The sequence below is a fragment of the Dinoponera quadriceps genome, unplaced genomic scaffold (assembly GCF_001313825.1).
Source record: "Dinoponera quadriceps isolate SergipeBrazil2010 unplaced genomic scaffold, ASM131382v1 scaffold192, whole genome shotgun sequence".
Taxonomy (NCBI): Eukaryota; Metazoa; Arthropoda; class Insecta; order Hymenoptera; family Formicidae; genus Dinoponera; species Dinoponera quadriceps.
In genome coordinates, this window is record NW_014554324.1 from 1,557,055 (window position 1) to 1,577,531 (window position 20,477).

At 39.8% G+C, this 20,477-nt stretch overlaps 2 protein-coding genes across 2 annotated transcripts in view; one reads left to right on the top strand and one right to left on the bottom strand.

Annotated features, from left to right (window-relative positions):
* The window catches only part of LOC106746661 (43 kDa receptor-associated protein of the synapse homolog), a 75,546-nt gene that overhangs the window by 51,301 nt on the left and 3,768 nt on the right, over positions 1–20,477 (bottom strand). The window lies entirely within an intron of this gene.
* Positions 1–20,477, top strand: part of LOC106746684 (transcription factor SUM-1) — a 52,255-nt gene that overhangs the window by 19,531 nt on the left and 12,247 nt on the right. The gene's annotated exons all lie outside the window — the stretch shown is intronic.

Genomic DNA, 20,477 nt, shown 5'->3' on the forward strand with positions numbered 1-20,477 from the left:
GAAGTAGATAGTGTATTTATTAGAAGTGGACGTTTAATAGACTATGTACGATATGATGTTTCTTTCGTATGAGTAGACATTTGCCTATAGGTGTTGAAGTAATTGCGACAAATATTAAAACTATAATATTGAGATAGTCAGAGTTTATTTTCAGGAAATATTTATCGGATAGAAAAATCTTAATTTAAAATTACTAAATTTTTTCAACCGAAAAGAAATATTACATAATTTTAACAAATAGTCTCTCAAATTTATAGAATCATTTTACACTTTCATTCAGTAATTCATTTATAAATTAACGTATTATTGCGTTCAAATAAATATTTATTAGAAGTTATTAAAATATACTTAAATTTGATGAAAATATTAATTGATTTAAAAGGCTTAAAAGACAGATAATTACGTTTACTCGATTCTAGCATTTCTCTGTTTATTGACAACAAAAATGATCGTCCGTATCGTAAATCACATCGTTTAGTTCGGTCCAGCTTGAAATAGAAGACTATAAATCTTGACGCCCGGAAAATTCTTACGTTGAAATTGAAGTTCAAAATTAAATTTGATTAAATCGAAACTTTTCAGTTTGTTTTGTTGATCGGAACGCGGAGTATAAATGGTTATTCACGCTGGGGGTCGTCAAGATCAAGACAGAAGTCGAAGTCATCGTAGAAATTGATTGCGATTGATTGTTTCAAATCAACTACGAGAGATGCGACAAATCGCGGCGAGGATCTAATTTCCGGTGAGCCGAGCGGCCGTCTGATTCGCGTGCGGCTTGAATTAAATTACGACCTCAAAATATGCGCGTTTGGCGCAATTACCGGGTTCCACCGTCGCGGAGTGCACGTGGCGTGGAAAAGTCGTTAGAAGAAAGGAACGTCTGGTGTCCTTCTGCCTTCGGCGCGTATTCTCTCGCTGAAGAAACGTCGAGTGATTAGCGCACCGTGTGTGTGCAGCCCCGCGAATTCTCGCCGCTCATGACTCGCCCTGTCGTGCAAAAAATCATCACCATCTGCATCGCATAAGGCTGCATCAGTACCCAGTCACGGTCGTTACACGGCCGCGAGATTCAAGGGACCATAACATTAAATTCGCTTTCGTTGTCTCACGCGCACGCCGTGCAAAAATAGAAGATATTTACGGTAGCTATGTGTGCGCGCGCCTGTTTTTTTTTTTTACACGCTTATACAGCGTACACCAGCGAGACCACCGGATGTGTTTTTAACGACAAACTCTGTAACAAAGTTGTCATTTTTTACGAGCGAATACCCGACGATGGGAAACCGATAGTTACCTAGTCCTTCCCTCCGTCCCCTTCAATTTGCCCATTAAATTTCAAAGTCCCCTGTCAAAGTATCAAATTAAATTAAAATCAATGAAAAAATGACAGGTTCGTTAGAGAGTTGTTAAAAGCGAGGCCGATGGTCGCGCACGATATGCTGCACGTGTGTGTGTGTGTGTGTGTGTGTGTGTGCACACGCGCGCGCGCCCGTGAAAGAAATATGGCTATTGTAAAATCTTCTATTTTTACATGCGAGGCAGTGAAAACTCTTCGGTACCATCAATTGGAGAGTTGCCGCGTATTGTCAGCGCGACGCAAGCACACCCCTGTATCGCTGCCGATATGAAAATATCATCAAACAGTCGCGAGAGCAACCGCCACGGTCGTCTAGGATAGACCGGACGTCTCTGGCAATCTTATATACAATCTATATCGTACAGGGCTATCGAAGATGTTGCCGTGGCGGTTATAAGGTCTAATAAGGTATAAGGGATACAAAAATAATATCTCAGGCCGTCCGTGTGAATCACGATCAGTCGCGCGGACTCGTCGAAAATAGTTTAAATAGCGGCCAAAGAGAAGAGATAACACCGGTAGGGGCGGGTTCGGCTCGCGAGACTTCCGCCGAGCTTTCCGTTCTTCCGCCCTTTCCGGTCCACATGAACGTCGGCTCGACTTCTTTGCGGCGGAATCGCTCGGAGAGTTCCTTCAGGAAAGAACAGGAAGGACGTATGTGTCGCGATGTCAGTGAGAATATACAGAAGGAAAGTATACAAATCCAGTAAACGTAATTATATTTATTATTATTGTTATCACAATTATTTATACCGTTACGTTAAAGTATTATTTTCCGGCGTTTAAATTAAATAGTGTTTTTTATCGATTAAAGTATATTTTAATAGCTTGTAATAAAGATTTATTTGAATGTAATAGTATCTTAATTTGTAAATGACTTACTGATTGGCATACTGATGACAAAATGGCTTTAAATTTAAAAGAGCACTTATTAGGATTATTTAATACTTCTTTCCCACTGGAGAAATCTACACGGGAAAAAATTAGTATCAATTTAAGACTCATAAATTTATATACAAACAAGAATATATAATCTTACATGAAGATAAAACTTATATATTTGAAGAAATTTTGCATAGTTTCATTAAAAAAATATTCTTGTTATTCAGGAATGTTTTTTATGGATTGAAAGGAAAAAAATATTGGATGTAGAAAGAAACAATATCTTCAAACTGATATAATTTTTAATTTGAAGATATCGTTTTTTCTATACAATATTTTTACCTTTCAATTCATGAAAATTATTCTTGAATAACAAGAACATAGTACTCTTAACGAAACTATATAGAATTTCTCCATATGAGCAATTTTATCTTCATATAAGATTATACATTCTTGTTTATATACACAGTAAAAAATTTTATGTTAAAAACAGCCCAGTGAAATTTTTGTGTTCCTTTAACAAGGGAAATGTTTTAAATATAATATTAAATTAACATATTCACCTTATTAAAAATAACAAGATTTCAATGGACCGTTCTTAACACAAAATTTCGTATTGTGTATGAAAATATGAGTCTCGAATTGATATTAATTTTTTCCCATATGGTTTTAAATTAAAAATGTATTATCCGTGAATATTTTCGTGAAATAAAGTCTGATATTCTCAATATTATAAATTTAATATTGTTCTAACACACACAAGTAAACGTCCACTTATATGCGAAAGAAATATATATTGCGCATAGTCAATTATATTTCCACTTCTAGTAAATATTTGCCGAGGCGTAACCATTTTACTCGTGGACAAGTAAATATTACTTGAACGGTGGCACTTTTCTTCAGCGCATTATAACGGTGGTGAGAATATACGGGTGCGTTGGGGGCGGGCGCGGTGTGTGAGTGCTTGTTTCTCCTCGACGCTCCCTGGAACGTTCGGGTATACCTCGCGTACAAAGTAAGCCGACACGGATGATCTAAAATGGCGGGTCACTCGCGCGCTACAGGTATTTTTAAAGTAGATTAATGTCGGACACGAGACGGAGCATTAAGCAGATCGGTATTAATGAGTTTTGTCACCCTTGAGTGACACCCGGAGACTCCATTCGGTTACACTCGCCGCTATAGATAGCCCACCCGTGCGCGTCTCCGCGCGCTCTGCGCGACATTTCCCCCCGTGAGCGGTCGCTCGCGCGTAAAGACGATATATCGCACCTACGGAAATCTTCGTACGTACGTGGAAACTGACGGGATCGCACGACACTCGCGCGTCTACAACTAGTCGCGCGCGCTAATAAAACAGCTGAGGCGACGGCGAGCGCGAGTTGGCGAGCGCAGAATCCGGATAATCGGACTGAATGTCATATCCTGGCGATGCCAGATACGCGGAGAGGAGCGCGTTAAATATTATAAAACTGGCTGAAACATGACAAAATACAGGTTACCGCGCTCGCTCGCTCGCTCGCTCGAGGAGCGATGCCTCGTGAATAATTCGTGAATTTTTTTCTCGCCTTTCGCTTGGTTTTGTTTTTAAAGAGGGCATTTTCAAACGTCTCGCACGGGTGCGATTGTCGGGTTGACGAGAAACACTTTCTCTGTCGCTTTGTGGGAAAATGGAGAATTTCGCTTCGCCGAATTTATCGAACCGAGTTAGGCATAGTGCCTGGCTCAAGATGGTCGGCCCATAAATCTCTCTTCTTGGACATCTTTTCGAATTTTAACAGCATATTAATCGAGATTCGTCACTATCTACACACATGTACAAGTAAAAGATCGACTGTACCGAAGATAATTGAGGTTCAAGTTAATACTACATATGTCATGGGTACGGAAACGGCTGCCGATATCATGTTTTTAATTCTAACGACCAAATTACTTTTATGGATTTAGTGAAAAGCGAAAAGACGATAAAAGATTTAAAACTAGAATAATCATTAAAAAATTCCAAAATTATTCGGCTTTTAGTTTCCCGGAAATTAATATGTACAGTATACAGTTTTTTATAACGGTTACAGTATATGATAACCAAGACTTGGCAATGTTGTATCCACTGTATTTCTCTTTATGTCTCTTGGTTGGACACGTTTTTAAAAATAGAATGGTTAAATAATCTTAAAGATTCATAATTAATATATAAAAATGCGAAAGTATGAAAGAAATATGGAAAATTCCAACTTCACGGTCACTTTTTTAGTAGCGTATATTAGTGTGCGTCTCTCGATACATATGGTATGTTTACAAACACATGTTTACTATGAGGGTAGTTCTGAAAAAAAATATTCTATGTCAAAATATAAAAACGATTATTTCTTGGGTTTTAAACATTATGTAAGTTTAATTGATATCTTCTTGCTGTAGTGTCAAAGTTATGTTACATATTATATTTATAATTATTTTTATATACATAGTATACAGTTTTGGTATCGATTGCTAATTTATATTTTTTCTTGTTACTTTTTTCACTTATTTAGCACTTATTTTTCACTTATTTTAATCAGTTAGGTATTCACAAGTAAGACAATCATATCAGTCATATTATTGTTTGCTTTTCGTATTGGTTTTCTGCTGTGGTACTGGTTTTATCTTTATTTCTATTTTATATTATAATATATTATCTATTTGTTTTTGAGACCAATTCAGTTATTATCACTATTATTATTATTATTATTAACATTATTATCGAGCTACTTCGTGCTATACTAAACATTACCTTTCTAACAATATTGCCACGGGTGAACTGCCTCAGCGTACGATCAATGAGAACAGCTCGCAAATTGGCGGGTAAATTTGCGATTGTCAAATTCATTAGAGCGAGATTAGAATCGGATTGCGCCAAGTTCGCGCAGTCAGCGAATAAAGAGATCGCGCGGAAATTTAACGCTTCCGCGCGAAAGTGCTACTCAGCCGAATTCCAATTTTGATATTCATGAGATTCTCGTGTGCGCTCGCCGCTCCGGCCTCTCTCTCTCTCTCTCGATACCGAGTTGAGGATCTTGCCCTCTCTCGATCTAAACAACCCCCTGGGCGTGATCCGAGCCTAGCTCCGCGCGGTCATTCATTTCGTCCCTCTCGATTATTCCCGTAAGTTATAAACTTCGTATGCCGTGCGAAACGTTTCGAAAAACTTTATCCCGGCCGTAAACGCTCGCGCGCGTTTAAAACTCTATTAAAACTTTACACAGCGGCCCGAAAGCGAAAGGGTTAAAAATGCTTTGTCGCATCTGGTGCTCGCCCGCCCTTTCCATGTCGGTAGTAAAACGTATGCCGCGAGTGAGCCTCTGATACTACGCGGGCAATAGCCGGGCATTCAGCCGGATATATAGGGAAACCCCTTTCGTGGAGACTTTATGAAAGGGTGAAAAAAAGGCGGAGGGGGGGAGTGGGGGGGAAGATAAAGGAGGAAAACGGGAATTTGCCGGTTATGATCTCGTTAACACCTAATGCGAGCAAACGGGGGGAAAAAAGCAGAGATTAATTTGCCTTTATCTGGGAAAATGATTACAAAGGGCTCTCGGATAACCGGGACCGTGGAGGTATTTAAAGGTCCGACAGAGCACTCGAATAATGGATTCGGCTATATTGCGCGGATGTTTGATATCCGATACGCGGAGACAATAGAGGCAATAAATCCAGTATGCGCCGTTATATCTGGCTGTTTGGTTTGGCTTTTTCAAATAAACGCAAACACGTACTTACTACGGCGGTATGTGTACGTGTGCGAGTGTGTGCGCGTGTATGTCGAATATCGAATATCGAATATTCACCCTCTTACCCTTCCCGGTGTGCGTTTCCAACGGACCCCCACGCCGCCCCGCTCCCCTCCTCTCGCTCAAAATATCATTTTTTTTTACGGGCGCGATAAAATATGCGTGTGAACAACTTCGGTATAATTTTACCGGAAAAACTTCGCGAGAAAGAAAGAGAGAGAGAGAGAGAGAGAGAGAGAGAGAGAGAGGAAAGGAAGAAAGAGGGAGAAAGTGATTGTATACATTCCGTGACGTAGAAATGGCGGGATAAATTGATATCGAGCCGGTCCCGTATTCGCGGCATGTAAAGCGGCGGATTCGCGCGAACTCGCGAGCATCCGCGCGGCGCTGCCAATGATCGATCGGCGGAAGCATCGAAGGAGCATCCAGCGTGCAGGGTCAACGAGTTCCCGGCGACCGCATATTTATGCTCGCGATATTTATCCGTCAATCCGCCGCGATTTATTCCCGATGGTTTATCGACCGTACGACCCACAATATTGGGGGGGGGGGGGGGGGGGGNGGGGACGCTGGATTAATCCTCCTGTCAATAATTCGCGGTCGCGGCTCGGCTATTCAGCGATCGATCGTCGACGAGCGGAATACGTGCGATACATGTAGGTGCGTGTGTTCCGCTCGCTCTTCTCGCATTTCGCCGTTCTCTCTCTCTCTCTCTCTCTCTCTCTCTCTCTCTCTCTTGCGAGGATATCCCGAAGACGACGCCGCGAGAAGTGAAGCGTCGCGCCGCGTCGTCGACTCGCGCGCGTTTCGAGATAAATTATTCGGGAGGCAGCAGCCGCGCGTTCGAGGGTGCGGCCCTATTTTCCGGTCGACCGCCTGCACCATTTCGATCGCTCACGCGCCAAGAGAGAGAGAGAAAGTGAGAGAGAGAGAGAGAGAGAGAGAAAGAGCGTCGTCTCGATGGCCGCCGCCTCCGATGCGACATCGATCTTTTCCGCGACTGATTTCGCCCTCCATTTTCCCTCCCGTCGATGTTTCATCGCATCCGTGAATGCTCTCTCAACGTATAAAAAATCACGTCGTCGATCTGAGAGATCGTTTGGCGATCTGAGGGAACGCCATATCGGCGACGCTTCCTAGAGAGGAAGAGGGAGAGAACAGAAGAGACATCGCTATTGTTCGTCGAGCCGTCGAGCGATAAACGAAAGACACGGGGCGCGCACTAAACGCCATTGTGCTTCGAGGGGTGGTTACCGTCACGTCCCCTGACGCTCCTCGCGTTTAATTTACTTTACGCTCTTCGTGCCTGTTGATTTATCGTCGCTCGCGTCTCCGTGCGGCGTGGCCGCTTCGCGTCTGATTCCGTGCGTTTCAATCGTCTAACGCGCGAAGGCCGTATTCTCCGTTTAATTCACCCCGTCCTGCTGCTCGCACCACGTCGGATTATGAAACGCCAGCGCGCTAACGATATCCGTTATATATTGCGCCATCAAGCGTTAACAAATTTACTTCTCGCCGCGCGTTACAGCCGCTCTTCTCCGGCACCTCCGGGAAAGAGAGAGAGAGAGAGAGAGAGAAAGAGAGGGAGGAACTGAGGGCACTCTTCTCGTTTCCACGCGCGTCGTTTATCCGCTCGTAAACGCTGAATGTTCCTCGTGTAAACGTCATTAAGGCCATCGTCATCGAGATCAAGAGTCCCTCTCTCTCTTTCAGTGCATTCAGCCGCGCACTTAAGTTGTAGCGGAATGAGGCGAAAACCTTGCTCGGCGCGAGTCCGACCAGTGTTGATAACATTTACGGCCGATCCGCGGCTTTCGAATCTCTCGCGAATGAGATAATATTCTGTCGTCGTGGCGACATGACGGTTAATTAATATCGCGTCGTTCATTCAACGTTGTCGTTCAGCGCGTCTGATCCCGGTAAATGAGGAAGTTGCGGAAAAGCGTCTATAAAACGACTGCTAAAGGAAAATATAATAATAATAATTCTAATAGCCGGCACAAGCAAGAGAAGAGTAAACTATATTACAGAAAATTACAGAAAATGAGAATGTAGTGAAAGTAGAACCACCAGTTAGATTAATTATTAATCGCTATATTGACCACAATGTAGCATTCAACCACAGAGCGAAACGCAGAGAGAGAGAGAGAGAGAGAGAGTGCAGAGCATATAATACATGCACGGAGAAAACACTTTTGCTGGAACGGCAAATTGTTTGTTGATGCAGTGACAGCAAAAAATCTTATTTAAGTAACAAAAAGATTTGTTAAGAGTATTAATTTTTGCTTATATCAACTAAATTTGATTGTTATCGCAACAATATCATGCTACAACAAAATCTTGCTATCACAGTGAAATTATTTTTTCCCTGTAACAAAACTTTCTGCCGTCACTATATTAACAATTTGCTGTTTCAGTAAAATTTTTTTCTCCATGTAGAAAAGAGGAATTAGCTTGTGCACATAAAACAATTCAAATCGACTTAGACCTAGCCGTGAAAGCTAAAATCTAGGAACGGGGCGAGAGAAATGAGCTAAATTAATTAAATTTCAGTTGAGTCACACGCACATTTTACAAGCTAATTTTTACTTGTGGGAGCTAGTTGTTAACTGTGGGGATACTGATATTTGTCTTCCGCGTAGGAGGTAGCGCATTATACGATACTTAGCCGCGGAATAAGAAAACGCGGAGGACGAAATTTCGATATAGAGGGAAATATATCGTATCGCGAGTGCTCAATTAAAAGATGCGACGGACAGCCGTAAAGTACGCAAATCTCGTGTAAGCTTCCTGCACGAGCATCCGAGAGCGCGTTGCGTGACGTCGCACGCTCAACGGATTCTCGGAGGGTGGCGGCGCGTCGAAGTAACTAGTGGAGTTACATATGTTCTCTATTAAATTATTGCGTTTATACGACTGCCATAACACGCTCGCGCGGGAGGAACGGGAGAAAGAGAGGAGGGGGGACGGTGAGAGGGGGGAGAGAGATCGAAAAGGGGAGAGAGAGAGAGAGAGAGAACATGAGAGAGATGAGCGTTGCGAGGCGACCGGTACTTGAACATTTATCCCCGCGGGCTATTTCCGTGAGACACTTGTAATGTTTTCGTTTTTCCCCTGTGCCGAAAATGCGGCGGGATTAATTGGCCTACATTCTGAAAATAGATGAGCACTACGGTGCACACGTGTGCGCACGTCCTGTGTACGTGCATATGCGCGACTCGAGCGCGCTTCGAAGAGGGCGACGTTCGTCAAGAGTCGCGATTTGATCGGCCGATTTGACTTTCTCCCCTGAAAACCCCGCGTCGGAAACACTGCCCTTTCTACTAATCCCGAACGTTGCTGCGCCTTCGTGAACCGAACGTGCACGCTGACGATTACAGATCCGGCTTGGCCTTATTATTTTTATTTTGTAATAATGCAAGTCTTAGAAAAAGTTCTGCAAATTTTATAAAAATGAAGAAGATCGAGTTACATTGTCTACGCTGAGAGAAGAAATATCTAAAAAGTAAATAGTATTTAATAACATATTTAACAACATATCTATATATACGTGTATCGAGATACATATTTTTACGTATTTTTAAAGAAAATATTTTTCAAATGAAGAAGTTTACATTTTTATTTTAATCTGTAGCTTTTTACGAAAGCCTCGTCAATTGTTTATTCTGTATATTTAAATAGAAAAATATATAGATTTAAGTAAACATGTTATTAACATAAAATAATAAATAAATATTTTACCGTCGAATGAATATTTTTTATTTTTTTAATATTTTTTCCTTCAGTCTGTTACTGTTCTTTTCGTGCATAGATAGATGCATATATGCCGCGAGACCATTAATTGAACACGTCAGTGCGAGGGGTTGACTCTCCGGATTCCGGGTTGTTTCGCGTCTGACATCAACGCGAAGATGACTCGCGATCGACTGTATTCCCCTTATAAGAAAATTTCTTCTCCTCTCTGTAAACTAAATAGTCTGAACTTTAACTCGTAATTAATCCTTTATTTAACAGATTACAGACATGCACATACATTTTTGTGCGTTTCATGTGAATCATAGATGAAGCCTTTTTCGCACTTTACGTACTGTCATATTTCATTCAGTTTTAGAGCAGGTTAAAATGGAGAAATCAACGGCTCGTAATGTGTTAATTTATGATGGCGAGAAGGTATTCAGCAGTCTCAAGTTCGGTTATTTTAGTTCCCCGATTCGATTCTGGTGCCGGTTTTCTATCTGTGCGTGACACGTAGAACAGTATCATCGCCGACAAAGTGTCACGATACGGTTGCTTCGAGTTCGTGTGAAAGGCGTAGATGCGCCAACTTGCGTCACACGCGTCGCGTACGTGTCTTCCCTGTTAATAGCTTGCGAGAAGATACATTCTTCCTCGATCAAGTTCTTCGGTCTACCCTGCGTGCGTGGCGTAGCATAACGTTCGTATCGAGAGAGAAGCCTACCTCGCGGAATCGATCGCGACCTTCTCTCTTTCACCTTTAATCATCATTCGTCGACGTTGAAAATATTGCGCAAAAGAGGCGGTAATTACGAATATCATAGAAATATATGTGGAAAATGGTTTGGTTGAACGGATCCAAAAGCGTTTTGTTTGAAAGAAACAGAATTTCTGGTACTTAAGATCGAATTTGATTAATGAGAATCAGAAATTCTGTTTCTCCCGTGCAAAATGCATTTGTTTTCTTTATTGTCACGTTTGCTTTGTTCATTGTTAATTCAGTCGAATTTTTTTCTCCGTGCATAAATAAAATGTCAGTTTTTCGAATATCTTCTGATAACGGACTCTTTTTTGCTACTAAACATAGAGAAAAACATCAGAATAAATGTATAATTTTGCTTTTAGCTCTGTTAGTGTAAAATGAAATTTATGTGCATGCAAACCGGAAACACTTATGTACTACAATATACAATAGTTTTCTGGGAATTATTACATATTTCCTTGCAAATAATTTTTTCAGATGTTTAAGAATTGACGTTTCCAGAAATTAGTTTCTAAAACTGATATATTTATGATACATATAAGAAATCATTAAAAATATAAATCAATTGTCGTTAGCTTGAACTGATTCTGTGAAATATTTCACAGCGAAATTTAAATATGTCGGTTGAAAGACCAATAATCTCAGGTATGTCGGTTTACAGAACAACCGAACTCGAGCTTTTCTCGTAGTTCTATGACAGAGGATGGAAATTGGCACAAAATCCAAGTGACTTGAATATTTCAAAATTTCACACAATAAAATAATATCGTTAAGCGAATTACTTATCGCTAATATATTATTTTAAGTTTCACAAGGAAACAGCTCAACATAAATTTCAACACAACGAAAAGTCAAACGACGCTAATAATATAATTGAACGCGCTTGCAAACAAAAGCCGCCACTTTAGCTCCAACTATCGTATACAATAGATGAAGTTCATACAGTCATATACAGTCAGTTCATATACAGTTCGACAGAGTTCAATATTTCACAGCCAAGAAGCACAGGTATGCCGATTTACAATATCTATATCAGTTTCGATGCTTTCTCCCGCTCATTCTTAGGCTCGGTTGTGTTCTTTCAAGATTTTGGAGTGAAATTTCACTCGTAGAACGGAGTGACCACTGGGTCACTCGGATTCGACCGATTGTTCGCTGATATCGAATGGATCCTCCACTCTGAATCGTCGAGTGAGTATTTCCGCTCGAAATTGCAGAGTGAATCCGGGTGCACTCCGTCGTCATCATAGAAACGTATTCACTCGAAGCATTCGCTCATGTGGATTCAGAAACCGGTCTAATCTTGAGCGGAACACCCACTACTGCGATTCCGAGAGGCGGTATCCTCACTTCGAGTGGGGAAATCCTTGCCACTTGTCGCTCGTTCCGAGGGATTTGCAGGGTATCGAAAAATGTCCGTGCCTCCATGAGAGAATCGTATGCAATGAGCGGGGTCATAAGTCACCGTCGCGATTTCGCCGCTCACACCTCGTATTTCACAGCTCGCGCGTTTCGGCCGTTCGCGGCTCGTCCACCCCCGCGATCGTTCTTCGCGCTCTTATTTCCCGAGCTTATCGCTCACTGATGTGCACGCCGCCTTAGGATGCGCGCGACTTTTTGAATTCTCGGGGAAGCGCCCCGCTGCCAAGAACGCGAAGAACCGAGTGTACGCACGGACAAGTATCGTGGATCGGTTCCAAAACAAGCTTCATTTGCGGTAGCGTCGCGGCCGCGATGTCACGCCGATGACGCGACGTGGTAGGCCCGTTCGCTCGCTCGCGAGAGCCTGTGCGATACACGGAAGGGCGGATTAGCGCGGCTCTCTGCGCAGTGCTACCGATAATATAGCTCGTGGATCCCGGCCAAGTCCGTATCCGACGTCGCGCGAACGTTCACTTAATGCTCGCGCAGCGAAGATGTTCGATAAGAACGATTATTCGGGATAAGGAGAAGTCGGGCCGAAGGGGGAACGTATGCGACGCTCCCGCCCTACCCTGAATTATTTTCGGTGTCGCGATGGTGTGCGTTTTCGATGGGCCCGTGTATCTCACGCGGAAAGAAAAGGCGGGACGCGTCAAACGTCTCTTGATTTTCGGCGATGTAAGGTAATCTCGAAGAGGAATTATTTCAATCGCACACACCGGAAGCGCGCGCGTTGACGCGCCGTTGCGATTAAAACCTGATGTGAGTTACGCGCGTCGAATTTATGAAATATCGAGGAACGAGAATGGAAATTCGCTTGAATTACCGGCAGAATGCGAAAGGTAATCCCAAGTTGAAATTTTGATGATGACTCGCTCTTGAGGATAGTCTGCATTTACTTAAATGGACTGTAGACTGATCAAAATCTATTTTGATGATATTGACACATATTGATTTCTTTCTCTTCAACCTTTAATTATACAGATTTAATTTTGATGTTGCCTTGAACCACCCATTTTGACGTTAGTATTGGAAATTGAAGATATCATTAGGGTCAAAGTAGGAGTAAATTATATTATTAGCATTGAAATTGTACCTATTTTGCTATCTTAATTCCCACTGTGTAGAATTAATATATCAAATAATAATAAAAATATCAAGAGTGCTTAAAGCTCTGAAATATCATTAAAATTAAATTCGTAAGATTAAAAGTTCAAGGAAGAAATGAATAAAATGTAGTATCGTCAAGGTAGGTTTTTACTACTCTATAAACTTTATCTAAGTAGGCGCAAATTATCCTTAAAGTATATAAAATATAGCATAAAAGTTTGAGTTTTTTTTTAATTCGCACTATAATGCGCACTATTTGAAATTTGCACTATATATATAGATTTAAATATAGATTTAAATATGACTTAATTATTGACGCAATTAGAAAACGATTGATCATTCGGATGTTGAAATATTTGTAACAAAAGATGGTACTTTTTATACACATTCCTTGAAGTTACAATGTTCTGTTTTTAACTTCTATTTATAATTTCTCCTAAATTACATTTAGAATTTTGAAAAACTATCGCGATATTAAGGCATTATATCAAATATACAGACGTACAAAAATTTCAGAATTATTTAACATTTTGTTTTGAAAGTATAGCTATAGGAAATTTATAATTTATGGTAATATCTGCTATACATGAATAAATATACATATTTAAATATTTATATATTACTTTCTATTATGTGTATCGTTATTAGCTCAACTAACGCATAAATAAAGCATTAATAAGAATGATATAAAATAAATATCTTCGCAATACTGCGTAAATTTTTTATATTTCACTCCAAATTAATATTTATTACTTAAATAGTTAAAAAAGCTATAGAAAAGTATTTTTCAATAAAAAATAAACTTATTTAGGGACCCTTTAATATTGTCATCGAAAATCCGGTACTTTGCAATATAACTACCTTAAGTCAAAGTCAAGTCAAAGTAGCATCAAAATTTCGACTCACTCGAGTACACGAGATTCCCCCGATGTACGTATAATCATGCGAACGAACTTCTTGCGACGGAGAAGAGCAAGAGCGACGCGAGGTTGTCGACGCGATAATTAGTATCAGATACTGAAGCTTTCGCAAGGAGACGCGCGAGAGACACAGCCGTGATCGTTTGTACGTCCGCTTGATAAATCGCGGGACGAAATCTCGGCGCGCAGCGCTCATCGCCGCACAACGTTCGCAAAACGAGCCCGATAACAATGCCGTGTGTCAAAGTGCCGCGACCGTCGCGGTCGACTATTAAAATAACTCGGGATTAATTAGCGTTAATGAATACCTGGCTATTGGCGAGCGTGGCACATATTTCGTCAGTCGCTTATGCGTCTAACGCGTTATTTTACTGTCTGTTCCGCATTTACTCGTGCAACCCTCCTCGAGAGTCGCGTTCGCTTCCCTCTTAGGAGAATTTTTAGCAATATCAGATATGCAAAATAAAGAAAACCTTTACTCAATGGCGAAAACCTTTTGATATCATTTTTTCTATACTTTATATAGACCTCATTTGTGTGTGTGTGTGTGTGTGTGTGTGTGTGTGTGTGTTCAATTATCTCACTTATATCAATTTGTAGATTTATGGAGATTATGACTTTTTTTTGTCAAATCCTTTCATAAATGAATATACTTCTGTCGTTCGCTATATTCCAATTTTAGTATTGCCGAAGTAAGTATATAATTTATATTATTTCTCATTTTATATATATGGAGAAAATATGTAGTGAAAATTACCACAAAATTTGTATAATGCTGGACTATAATTAATTAATAATAATCGGAGTTATAACTGAAATTATAATGTGTTGCAATCTTTAGAGATATGTACACATGATATACATTACTAAAGATTACAACACACCCGCCATAATTTCAACCATAATTCCAGTCCATGGTCCAGCATTACAAAATTTTGTGACATTTTTTACGACATTTTTCTTGTGTACAGGGCTAATCTTTTCCAATTTTTTTGTTAATAACATTGATTTATATGTATTCAGAGAAAAGTAGCATTTTTGACAAATTCTTTCATAAACGGAATACTTTTGTCTCAATCTCTTCTATATTCTTTTATATTACTTTATATTTTTTTTATATAGATCCAATTTTTTCTGATTCTTTCATTAAGAACATCTATTAGATATTCAGAGAAAAGTACCATTTTCCAAAGGATCCTCCGAAATTTTAACCCCGTATTAAATCTTTAATTCTACAACATAGTAGAAGCTAAGAGAGCAAAATAGGTTCAGTTTCAATTCTAATGATATAATTTACTCCTACTTTGGTCTTGATGATACCTTAGGCCGGTATTCACAATCTAATCTTATTTTTAAGATTACTGTCTTAAGTTTATCTTCAGATGTTTCGTAACTAATGAAATGAGCTGTATAGCATCTGAAGATAAACTTGATACGGCCTTAAATACAAGGTCCGACTATGAATACCAGTTTTAAATTTCTATTTTAGCGTCAAAATAAGAGAATCTCTTCAAACGATAGCTAGGATCGTGTTCGCCGCTGAAAAGAAACTCAATTTGAACATATTCGATTAAAATCGCGTACAATGTAATCTCCGTGTGATCAGTCGGTCGCGTTGAACGTCGCGCGCAAACCACAAATATGAATTCAGGCGCGTGAGTAACGTTCCGCGAGGTCATTTCTCTCTTTGTACATTCTATCCCATGAATCACGGCGGTGAGAGCGCGACTTCGGCCGGCCGCGCGTTGAAACTATTTCCATCGGCTTTATTAAATCCAACGTTCCATAAAACAAAGTCGTCAATTAGAGAGGACCGAAGGCATCGCGTCGGGAGAGCGATTACGCGCCGGTCACGCTTCGGCGTGCCGGTCGAGAGAGCGTAAAGCGCGAACGCTCGATTACGTAAACAGCGAAACCCGCTAATCCGCGCTGATCAAGACAAATGCAACATCGCACGTCCACGCCCGCACTCTATTCTATCCGACCGTGCCGCCGTTCGATTCGATTCCGATCTGATTTCGGGACCACGCTCGCATCTGCGCCGCCGATGCACGCCGCCGGGATCCTTTAACCCTTTGGGACCCAATTTTTTCCTTTTTCCTTTGATAACTATTTCGGACAATTTGTACTTATTGGCGACCTATAAGTGAGTTCTTATTGTATAGAATATCTTCAGAAAATGGGACGTATATATCCGATCGGGGCCCGAAGGGTTAACATGAAAAGATTTTAACTGCGCTAGTTTTGAACATTTCACATCAATATAATTTTTAGATTCTAACGAATTTAGATATAATTTACAAGTTGCAGTATTACACTTAATGTAACTGTACACTTAATGTACAGCCATCAATACTGTACAGAATATTCATCTGAATATTACAAAGACGGATATTTGTTCTTGGTTCAATAGAAATTTTTGTGAATGGTTCAAGCTGTTTAATTCTGTCTCTTGTTTATGTATATTTGTGTTACTATTTTAATTATTATAATCATATAATTATTATCAACTGCCTTCTAAAGTTCGAATTCTAATTTTATTTCATTTGTATTGTATTGTAAATATCAAATAAAAATTTGATTTATAATTTACTACTTTGATGTAGCAAGATGCGACACACAATAGTTATATTTACCACAAACATACATTCTTTATCCAAAACAATATCAAATCAAGTGAAACGAACATATGTTTCACGTTTCTACAGATGTTACCCACTAAGCAGGAAACCATTAACACAACATCATCACAATGATATTTTATAACATGTAACATTTTTAATTATGTAGTTTTTAATGTTGTACATGTTAAATACAACGGCCTTTTTAATAATATTTGAAACGGTAGAAATAATATTTCGACACTATGATTTTGATATTTAAGAATATTATATTACAAAGTAACAATTTAAAAACGTTTATAAAATATCATGTCAAAATGTTCATAAAATCCACATAAAATCAATGTTTCAAAAGATTGATTTAACGCTTCTTGCTTACTGGCGTATTTTATTACAAAACCATTTCTCTCTCTCTCTCTCTCTCTCTCTCAGCGGCCAGATTTTTACCTCTAGGGACTCTAGGATCCTTAACTCGATCGGCACCTGCGCACTGCTGATAAATCGCGAGCGCGTGAGCGCGAATCTTAAGGCCGGACGCGCGAGATCGGCTGATGTAAAGCGGTAAAATCGCCGGCGATTCCCTCGTTACGTCGTGGCCGCGGCCCGCCGTAATTTACGATCGCGCTAGAACGCGCCGTACGCGCGCGAACCCTATCTATACCAGCCCGCGACTAACGCTGCCAAGCGACTTAGCGAAGCGTGTCCCACTAGCTAGCTAGCGCGATGGAGCCTGATTATTTTAATTGATGCGCCGCCGTTACGTCCCATTTAATGGCCGTTATTCGAAAACAGCCGTAGTCTGCGCGAACGGGCGCGCGCGTGTCTTCGCGAATCCTCCGCGAAATGCGGGGAAGCCCGTCGTGGGCTCGTAAGGGTGGTGGGGGACCGTTACGATGATGGGCGGGATGTGATTACGGGTAAAAGTCTGGCGCAGGTGGGGTAGTGTTGCTATTCTGTTGTTGTGCACTGAGACGCGATTTCGGGCGAAAATATCGGGAGCTCGCGGAAATTCAGCTGTTTAGCCATTTTTATTTTATTAATGGCGGGCGGCATAGCACGTGCCGTGTTTAATCGAAGTATAGTCATCGACATACGTAGATCTATATTTGTGTAGATTGTATACATTAGAAGAGGAAAGTGCTACATTCAAATAAATACTTTCAGCTGAGGAGTATTAGGGTAATTATGTTACTTAATCGAAATAAAATAATTACTCCGATATTCCTTAGTAAATATTACTTTTACTAAATTTAAGTACTAAATTTACTCGAATGTAGCACTTTTTTTCTTTTAATGTATGATTATGTATTACCATTGCTGTTACAATTCTGGTAAAAACAGAATCTCGTGGATGTTTAGCCACAAAGTAATAATGATGAAAAATAATAAAAAAAAATAAATTTGTGCCTAACTTTGCAACTAACCAGTGATGTGAACGCCAACTTCTAATGATTAGATAATGGCCAGATAAATAAGTTAGCTAGTGATTAAACAAAAAAAGTTACAGTCACGAGATGAAAAATCACACATAACGTTCGCTTCGGCTTTTTTGATGACTTTTATGGAGTAATGTGTATCCTCAATATTTTATTTGCTATCTTACTTTTAAATATCGTAGAGAACACTCATAATAGCTAGATTATTTTAGAAGATATAGATTATTTCAGAAAAGACAGCGTCATCTATTTTATTATATTTTATATCTAATCACTGGACAACGGCTAGATCATAAAACCGATTCTACATTTTAATAAATAATCAACCTATATATAATAACGAACCAATAACAAGCTACAAAATTTAATCTAGCTAGCTACTGTACTAGTCAGCTACTAGCTTTTGACTCAGGTCGACTAGATACATTTCTACTTAAGTGGTAACAGTAATGTTGCATTGTAGGGTTTACATGTTCATTGCTTCATGCTTACATCGAGTCGGTTATTCGGACATTGTGCAATGTGCATAGGATAGATCTAACATAAATAAGCTCCGACTTACGTAGGATTTTGCGGAACCTTCCGCCTATCTAAATCAAGGACTGGCTGTATTTGCAATTGTTACAAACCTCGTTCTGCAAATTTTTAGGTAATTGTCTGGTTCTGTAAAATATCTTCGATGTCTCGAGTGAGACCTAATGAAAGAAAATATAATGTGATAGAATGAATTTGTGCAAGTCCCCAATACCATTGTTAACGCATTGCTAAACGCAAGTTAGCTCGTAAGTGGAGTACGAGAAGAATTCTCTGTTCTATATGTCGATTACAATGAATTAATCTAGGTCTGTTTTATCGGTGGGTGTTCCGTTAAATAATAAATATAACTAATTAGCATCTGGAAAATAACACGTTGATTTGGACGCCGCGAGCGAAATTCTTTAACATCACTGTGGCATTTAACGTGTTAACTGGGAACGTCGACTTTGCTCGCTCGGCTTGAGGTGTGTGATTTGAAGCATGATTATGCGCGTGAAGACCGATGCGCCCCGTTCGATGCGAATAATTTGTAGATTGTTTATCCGTTGCGATTTATTGCTCTTTTGATCACTGTTGTCCCAATGGGGCTCGGTACGTACTCGTGTAAAGCCGCGCAATATGAGCCGCGAATGCGATGCGACGACGTCTCTCGTCTTTAATGTGTTTCCCTTGCGCGCACGTCGTGTCGTCCGATTTGGATGCACGGTATGCGAGGTGTAGGGCAGAAGTTTACTCTGCTTGATGATCAAACGACTTGTTGAAGCGTCCTCAAAGGAACGCGCGTTGAGAGCGTGCACGCCCTCGTAAATTACATTGCTCTCAAGGTAAGTGATTGTTTCTCGCTGATGCGCCAATTTGATGCGCGTTTACGACGCCGAGCGGATATTAAATAAATTTTTCGATTCCGAGAGGACCGATCCTACGGAGTGAAGCAATAACTGTTGCCGGCTTGAACATTTTTGTAAAATAAAAATATTTCGTCAACGACCGGACGAAGGTGGAACAAGCTCATGTCTACGAAAGGTGTGTTCGGACATTGGAAGAAAGTGCTGTCGTTCAAGTAATATTCACTTGATTCAACAAATGGTTATTCCAACACTTTTTTTAATAAATATTTATTAGAAATTGAAATATAATATTATTGTATATACAATATGATATTTTCTTCGTATAAGAGACGTTTATTTGTATTGAGTGTTAGAAAAAGTGAGTGTTAGAACAATTGCGGACAAATATGAAAATTATAATATTGAAAATATCGGAATGTATTTTTGGAAAACATTTCCTGGACAGAAAAATCTAAATTTAAGATCGTCTGATTTTTCGACGGAAATGAAATCACAAGTTCTAATACAAATATTCTCTTAAATTTAGAACTATTTTACGTTTACATTCAGCAATTTATTTACAAATCAAAGTGTTACTGCGTTTAAATATTTACTTACTACTACAAGCTATCAAAATATACTTAAGTTAATAAAAATGTTACCTGTGAAAAATGTTATTCAAAAGGTTGAAAATAGATAATTATGTTCACTTGATTCTAGCACTTTTTTTCTGTGAAATAATGGCCAATTTTGGGATATTAATGCCGCGAATAAAAATAAATAAATAGCCGCAACTTTCGTTAGATAAACTTGTCTCATTTTAACTTTCACACTTTTAAGATATTCAATGTTACAGTTATTGCCTCGCCTTGTACAGTGAAGTATCGCTTGGGAATTTTACGAGGAATATTTTTCATTTATCCGATCTACGGACACGTTTCTCTCCCTTACTAATTTATAACGATCTGAATTTCTATTTCCATCGATTTTTGACGTTTGCGTTATCAGTTCTGATCCTGAATCGTGTCCAGCTTTTCTGCGGTGTTAATGCGCCAGAAGATTCATTGGCGGATTTCTCGTCGCCGAGAGACGCGAGACGCCGC